Raw genomic sequence first — 8,959 nt, forward strand, 5'->3', positions numbered from 1 at the left:
GCTACTACAATCGCTTGAATCAAGTGGGAGTTAATCTTCCAGATAAAATAGTGATTGACAGAATTCTCTAGTCACCATCACCAAGTTAGTAGAACTACGTGATGAACTATAGTATGCAAGGGAAGACGAAAACGATTCCTGAGCTTTTCATGATGATGAAATCGATGAAGGTAGAAATCAAGAAAGAGCATCAAGTGTTGATGATTAACAATACCACTAGTTTCAAGAAAAGGGCAAAGGGGAAGAAAGGGAACTTCAAGAAGAACGGTAAGCAAGTTGCTGCTCAAGTGAAGAAGCCCAAATCTGGACCTAAGCCTGAGACTAAGTGCTTCTACTTCAAAGAGACTGGTCACTTAAAGCGGAAGTGCCTCAAGTATTTGGCGGATAAGAAGGATGGCAAAGTGAACAATGCTATATTTGATATACATGTTATTGACGTGTACTTTACTAGTGTTTATAGCAACCCCTTGGTATTTGATACTGGTTCAGTTGCTAAGAGTAGTAACTCGAAAGGGGAGTTGCAGAATGAACAGAGACTAGTTAAGGGTGAAGTGACGATGTGTGTTGGAAGTGGTTCCAAGATTTATATGATCATCATCGCACACTCCCTATACTTTCAGAATTAGTGTTAAACCTAAATAAATGTTATTTGGTGTTTGCGTTGAGGATGAATATGATTTGATCATGTTTATTGCAATACAGTTATTCATTTAAGTTAGAGAATAATTGTTGTTTTGTTTACATGAATAAAACCTTCTATGGTCATACACCCAATGAAAATGGTTCGTTGGATCTCAATCGTAGTGATACACATATTCATAATATTGAAGCCAAAAGATGCAAAGTTAATAATGATAGTGCAACTTATTTGTGGCACTGCCATTTAGGTCATATTGGTGTAAAGCACATGAAGAAACTCCATGCTGATGGGTTTTTGGAATCACTTGATTATGAATCACTTGATGCTTGCGAACCATACCTCATGGGCAAGATGACTAAGATTCCGTTCACCGGAACAATGGAGCGAGCAACTGACTTATAGGAAATAATACATACTGATGTATGCGGTCTGATGAGTGTTGAGGCTCACGGCGGGTATCGTTATTTTCTGACCTTCACAGATGATTTGAGAAGATATGAGTATATCTACTTGATGAAACATAAGTTTGAAACATTTGAGAAGTTCAAAGAATTTCAGAGTGAAGTGGAAAATCAACGTGACAAGAAAATAAAGTTTCTATGATCTGATCATGGAGATAAATATTTGAGTTACGAGTTTGGTCTTCAATTAAAACAATGTGGAATAGTTTCACAAATGTGTGCCACCTGGAACACCACAGCATAATGGTGTGTCCGAACATCATAATCGTACTTTATTGGATATAGTGCAATCTATGATGTTTCTTACCTATTTACCACTATAGTGTTGGGGTTATGCATTAGAGACAGCTGCATTCATGTTAAAAAGGGCACCATCTAAATCCGTTGAGACGACACCTTATGAACTGTGGTTTGGCAAGAAACCAAAGGTGTCGTTTCTTGTAGTTTGGGGTTGCGATGCTTATAAGAAAAGGTTTCATCCTGATAAGCTCAAATCCAAATTGGAGAAATGTGTCTTCATAGGATACCCAAAGAAGACAGTTGGGTACACCTTCTATCACAGATCCGAAGGCAAGATATTTGTCGCTAAGAATGGATCCTTTCTAGAGAAGGAGTTTTTCTCGAAAGAAGTGAGTGGGAGGAAAGTAAAACTTGATGAGGTAAATGTACCCGTTCCCTTATTGGAAAGTAGTTCATCACAGAAATACGTTCCTGTGACTACTACACCACTTAGTGAGGGAGCTAATGATGATGATCATCTAACTTCAGATCAAGTTACTACCGAAACTCGTAGGTAAACCAGATTGAGATCTGCACTAGAGTGGTACGGTAATCCTGTTTTGAAGATCATGTTACTTGACCATGACGAACCTACGGACTATGAGGAAGCGATGATGAGCCCACATTCCGCGAAATGGCTTGAGGCCATGAAATCTAAGATGGGATCCATGTATGAGAACAAAGTGTGGATTTTGGTTGACTTGCCCGATGATCGGCAAGCCATAGAAAATAAATGGATCTTTAAGAGGAAGACGGGCGCTGATAGTAGTGTTAATATCTACAAAGCTAGACTTGTCGGAAAAAGGTATTGACAAAGTTCAAGGTGTTGACTATGATGAGATTTTCTCACTCGTATCGATGCTTAAAGTCTGTCCGAATCATGTTAGCAATTGCCACATTTTATGAAATCTGGCAAATGGATAACAAAACTGCAATCCTTAATGAATTTATTAAAGAAGAGTTGTATATGATGCAACCAGAAGGTTTTATCAATCCTAAAGGTGCTAACAAAATGTGCAAGCTCCAGCGATCCATCTGTGGACTGGTGCAAGCATCTTGGAGTTAGAATATACGCTTTGATGAGTTGATTAAAGCATATAGTTTTATACAGACTTGCAGTGAAGCCTGTATTTACAAGAAAGTGGGTGGGAGCACTACAGCCTTTCTGATAAGTATATGTAAATGGCATATTGTTGATCAGAAATGATGTAGAATTTTTTGGAAAGCATAAAGGAGTATTTGAAAGGATTTCTTCAAAGAAAGACCTCGGTGAAGCTGCTTATATATTGAGCATCAAGATCTATAAAGATAGATCAAGACGCTTGATAAAGATTTTCAATGAGTATGTACCTTGACAAGATTTTGAATTAGTTCAAAATGGAACAGTCAAAGAAAGAGTTCTTGCCTGTGTAGTAAGGTATGAAGTTGAGTAAGACTCAAAGCCCGACCACGGCAGAAGATAGAAAGAGAATGAAAGTCATTCCCTATGCCTCAGCCATAGGTTCTATAAAGTATGTCATGTTATGTACCAGATCTATTGTACACCCTACACTGAGTTTGGCAAGGGAGTACAATAGTGATCCAGGAGTAGATCACTGGACAGCGGTCAAACTTATCCTTAGTGGAGGTGACAAAAGGTTCGTCGTAAAGGGTTACGTCGATGCAAGTTTTGACATCGATCCAGATGACTCTAAGTGATACATATTGAAAGTGGGAGCAATTAGCTAAAGTAGCTCCGTGCAGAGCATTGTAGACATAGAAAATTACAAAATACATAACGGATCTGAATGTGAAAGACCTGTTGACTAAGATTCTCTCACAACCAAAACATGGTCATACCTTAGTACTCTTTGGGTGTTAATCACATAGCGATGTGAACTAGATTACTGAATCTAGTAAACCCTTTGGGTGTTGGTCACATGGCGATGTGAACTATGGGTGTTAATCACATGATGATGTGAACTATCAATGTTAATCACATGGTGATGTGATCTAGATTATTGACTCTAGTGCAAGTGGGAGACTGAAAGAAATATGCCCTAGAGGCTATAATAAAATTATTATTTATTTCCTTATTTAATGATAAATATTTATTATTCATTCTAGAATTGTATTAACCGGAAACTTAATACATGTGTGAATGCATAGACAAACAAAGTGTCACTAGTATGCCTCTACTTGACTAGCTCGTTGAATCAAAGATGGTTAAGTTTCCTAGCCATAGACATGAGTTGTCATTTGATTAACGGGATCACATCATTAGGAGAATGATGTGATTGAATTGAGCCATTCCGTTAGCTTAGCACTTGATCGTTTAGTATGTTGCTATTGCTTTCTTCATGACTTATACATGTTCCTATGACTATGAGATTATGCAACTCCCGTTTACCGAGGAACACTTTGTGTGCTACCAAACGTCACAACGTAACTGTGTGATTATAAATGTGCTCTACATGTGTCTCCGAAGGTACTTGTTGAGTTGGCGTATTTCGAGATTAGAATTTGTCACTCCGATTGTCGGAGAGGTATCTTTTGGCCCACTCGGTAATACACATCACTATAAGCCTTGCAAGCATTGTAACAAATGAGTTAGTTGCGGGATAATGTATTACAGAACGAGTAAAGAGACTTGCCGGTAACGAGATTGAACTAGGTATTGAGATACCGACGATCGAATCTCGGGCAAGTAACATACCGATGACAAAGGGAACAACGTATGTTGTTATGCGGTTTGACCGATAAAGATCTTCGTAGAATATGTAGGAGCCAATATGAGCATCCAGGTTTCGCTATTGGTTATTGACCGGAGACGTGTCTCGGTCATGTCTACATAGTTCTCGAACCCATAGGGTCAGCACGCTTAAAGTTCGGTGACGATTTGTATTATGAGTTTATGTGTTTTGATTTACCGAAGATAGTTCGGAGTCCCGGATGAGATCGGGGACATGACGAGGAGTCTCGAAATGGCCGAGACGTAAAGATCGATATATTGGACGATATATTCGAACATCGGAAAGGTTCCGAGTGATTCGGGTATTTTTCGGAGTACCAGGGAGTTACGGGAATACGGGGAAGAAGTGTTGGGCCTTAATGGGCTTTAGTGGGAAGGAGAGGCAGCAGCCAGGAGGTGGCGCGCGCCCCTCCCAAGCCTAGTCCGAATTGGACAAGGGGTTTGGGGCACAGCCCCCCTCTCCCTTCCTTCTCCCCTTCCCTTCTTTCCCCCGTTCTCCTAGTTGGACTAGGAAAGGAGGAAACCTACTCCTACTAGGAGTAGGAATCCTACTCCCTTGGCGCGCCCCTCCTAGGGCCGGCCTCCTCCTCCCTTGCTCCTTTATATACGGGGGCAGGGGACACCCCAGGACACACAAGTTGATCTATTGATCTATTCCAGCCGTGTGCGATGCCCCCTCCACCATATTCCACCTCAGTCATATCGTAGCGATGCTTAGGCGAAGCCCTGCGTCGGTAGCAACATCATCACCGTCACCACGCCGTCGTGCTGACGGAACTCTCCCGTGAAGCTCCGCTGGATCGGAGTTCGCGGGACGTCATCGAGCTAAACGTGTGCTGAACTCGAAGGTGCCGTACGTTCGGTTGGATCGGTCGGATCGTGAAGACATACGACTACATTAACCGCATTGTGCAAATGCTTCCACTTAACGGTCTACGAGGATACGTGAACGACACTCTCACCTCTCGTTGCTATGCATGACCATGATCCTGTGTGTGCGTAGATTTTTTTTTGAAATTACTACGTTCCCAACACTTGCCTTGCGGATGGTTCTGCTCTTGGGCAGATCCTGCCGATGCCTCGAAGAAGAAGAAGTCCGTCCCAGCTCCAGTTGATTCGTCGCTGAAGAAACGAAGGTAACTCTCGTGCCAACTTGCATGCATGTTTGTCTCACGCGAATCATACTCAATTGACTTATCTATACCCTTCCCTCCGCAGGACGGGGAACTCCGGGGAGGTGAGGGGCGGTGCAAGGTTGTTACATAATTTGCCTTAACTAAACTCTTCGCCCCCTAAATTTAACGCAAGTGGGCCCCTCCTCCGATTTCCTCTAACCAAACACTGAATCCATTACGTAAATCAATGTAGGAATTGCTATGTAGGTGTAGCATTGCTCGGGGTTGCGCTTGCGCATGGGGTGGTCCGAGAAGAGGGGGAAATGCACCAAGGTGAGGGTCTCCGTCCCGCCTTGGATATCTCGTCCACCTCTTGTTTTATTTCTCTTCTTGATCTTGATCCGTCTTGGCAAAATATAACTATAGTTTTGGAGAGTATTTCAGTTTTTAAGACCACAACACCCATTGCATCAGAATGCAACAAAATATCCAATAACTCTTTTTTTGGGAAAACCATAGTATCCCATGAATACTTACAATATACTTTGATACCAATATCCCTATGGGTTCTTTTTGGAGAACCTACACCATGGATTTTGAGCCATTTTTTCAATTGAGAAAAGATGGCAAGGTATATTGATTGCTATCATATTTGCAAAACAGAACATTTATTTTATCGAAATCAACTGTATTGCTTGCTGTGGGATTTTGTGCAACCAACTTTTAGAGAATTTCATTAAGTACCTGTCAAGAGAGCAAGTATATAGTATCTCATGATGTTTCATATCTGAACCTTCATAAACCTTAAATGATTTGCTTCAAGTTACATATTCGAAATTTGATGAAACTGTCGAAAACTTGATACAACGCATATGAGATAGCGTAAAACACAATCTTGTCTTTATAAATAAAAAGGCAGCAGTGAGTCATGAATTTTTTCATGATAATGTAGACCACTTTCTATCTTAATTGAAAGACATATGTGTTATCATAGCCTGGTCTAGAAATGTTGACTCGTAGGACGGGTGCGTATTCAGCCAGTCTCATGGATAGAGTTCAATGATTTGTCGAAGCCCCTTGGTTGGTGTAATCTTATAGTCAGTGAATCCGGCTTCAACGAAAATCTTCTTCCACTCGTGGTCCTCTCGCTCAATTCCATCGATGTTCATGATGTAGACGTCGAACAAAACCTCAGTCTCTTTGGAGATGATTCCCTGCGACGAGCTTGCAGACCCAACCACAGCATCGATAATTATCACCTTTCCTCCTGCGTCCCTTGATGGGATTGCTTCCTTGCATCGTCGCAATATCTTCACACAATCTTCATCTTTCCAGTCATGCAGAATCCACTACAACAACATCACCCGAGTTATCTATACTACGTATAACATCATGGAGTAAATACATGCTACTAATTCTGTAGCACATTGGTTACTTCCTTCATTTAAAAATATAATTATTCCCTATTAGGTCTCGTTAGTACATATCTATAGCCAACAATTACATTATTGCTCAATACGCTTCCTCTTTTAATATATGTATAAATCTTTTTAAAATCCACATTCAATATTAAGTTTAACCAAGTTTAGTTAAACAAATATCAACGTATATTTGTTTAAATAAACTCGGTTAAACCTCACAGCGTTTGAGTTTGCCCGGAATTTATACATCTAGAGGAACAACAAGAGTAGTATATAGTGTCGTGACGTACGAAGTCATAATTAACCATAAAAAATATTTTTCAAATATAGGAATCTCGGTAATGTTCTTTACTAGTAAGGTTAAACTTGTGACGGTTCATAAAAAAAATACTTCCTCCGTCTGTAATTACTTAAAGTTAAATTTCAGAAAGTTTGACCAAATGTATCTAAATAAATACTTAATTTTACAATATAATAATTCATGCAGTATAAAAATATATTTTATAATTAATCTTTCATTACATTGCCGTCCGTTTCTAAATTTAAGCCCTTTTAGTGAACAGATGTATATACACGCATTTTAGAATATAGACTCATTTATTTTTGCTCTATATGTAGTGCATATTGAAATCTCTAAAAAGCCTTATATTAAACAAAAAAAGCCTTATATTAGGAACGAAGGGAGTAGATGTTGACATTTTTTATATAGGCTTGGCCAAACTTTACAAAGTTTTATTTTGACTGAACCAAGATTAGAGGCTATTTGTGGGCGGAATACCTATACGATTCCAAATCAACGGAGAAGGCATCTCACGGATACTGTGCGAGTAAAAAGTAAAAACCTAATATGCTTTGTATTTGAGTTGGGGAGTACACGTACCTTGAGTAGAACAACGTCGGCGGGTGGGATGTACTCAACATATCGCCGGCGACGAATGTCACCCTCTCATGGGCCGGAGCAGAAGCGACGACGTGAGGGAGATCCAGCACGCTGCACTTGAGATGTGGGAAGGCACTTGCGACGGCGGCCGCCGTGGCACCATGGCCGCCGCCGACGTCCACTAGCGGGCCCCTCACGGCACTTAACACGCTTGCTCCGCAATCCGTGAGGAGGTTCTTCACCGTAAAGCGGCTGTCGGCGTCCATGGCAGCCTGCAAGGCGGTGCCAGTCGTGGGGTCCGACGCGGCCAGCTCCCACAACGTGCGCCCATTTGCCACCTCGAAGAGCGACATGGCCGTCGCCCGCTCGTCGGTGAACCACTCGCGCATGTCTGAGAGAGCCGCTACATACTGCGGGTAAAGGAATCCTACCACCATGGGGGACAGGCCGCCCGACACGAGGAGACGAGACACGCGGGTGAGCTTGTAGCATGCGGCGTCGCCGGAGCCAGAGACAGAGAAGACACCGGAGGTGGTAAGCACTCGCATGAGCCGACGAAGGTTGGGGAGCTTCGTCGGGTGGATGCCGATGTCCGCGACGAGCTCGGAAAGGGTCGCGCCGCCCCCGCCGCGGCTGTGGATGGCATCGGGGATGCCGAGGTCGATGGCGGCCTTGAGCGCCAGCGACTTGACGAAGGCGAGGCCGTGGTGGTACAGCTCCAACTGAGCTTCGAGCAACTCGTCGCTGCTCATGGCGAGCTTGTCTTCCTGTTGGACGAGCGCTGCCATGCTAACGTGTGTAATGTACTAGCTAGCTTATGCGCGTTGTAGCGTCTATGAGCGTTGTCCTTTATTTATATATATACTCCTCCTACGATACTCTCCTACCAGTTGGCTTGTACACTATAGTGCATTATTTTTCGGTCACTCGGGAAATATGAGACGTTGACAATAAAAAAGCACTCGGGCTAACTGAAAACGGGACAATACATGCATTTTACCGAAAAAGACTTTCGTCCCGTTTTATATATAAAGCAAAGAGCATCAACAACCCGGTACAAACACACACCAACACAACACATACATCCAAGGCAGAATATAAAGATGTTGAGCGCAGCAACACCACCCCTACCACTACAAGAACAATCGGAGATCTCGGCCGTGAACACGCCACTACCAAGAGGTGAAGCCGCATATGGCGAACCATGTGCTCCAAGGCGGCGCCTTCAAGAAGGGAACGACACCGGAGCGCCGCCACCGCCCGACACGAGGGTCAGGGTTTCCCCTAAAGCAACACGACGGACAATGAAGGCCGCGACGACGCCTTCAAGAAGGGAACGATTCGCCGCCGCCGGTCCGTCCGAAGATAGAGCAGGTTTTCACCCCGGCCGACAATCACCACCACTGAATGCCACACCCCGGCAACCATGCCG

The 8,959-nt window shown here is 42.8% G+C and overlaps 1 pseudogene; it reads right to left on the reverse strand.

Moving 5' to 3' along the window:
- Window positions 1–6,269: 6,269 nt before the first annotated feature.
- On the reverse strand, window positions 6,270–8,315 carry LOC123186161 (acetylserotonin O-methyltransferase 3-like; annotated as a pseudogene).
- Window positions 8,316–8,959: the final 644 nt, after the last annotated feature.

Source organism: Triticum aestivum, chromosome 2A (assembly GCF_018294505.1).
Source record: "Triticum aestivum cultivar Chinese Spring chromosome 2A, IWGSC CS RefSeq v2.1, whole genome shotgun sequence".
In the NCBI taxonomy this organism is placed as follows: Eukaryota; Viridiplantae; Streptophyta; class Magnoliopsida; order Poales; family Poaceae; genus Triticum; species Triticum aestivum.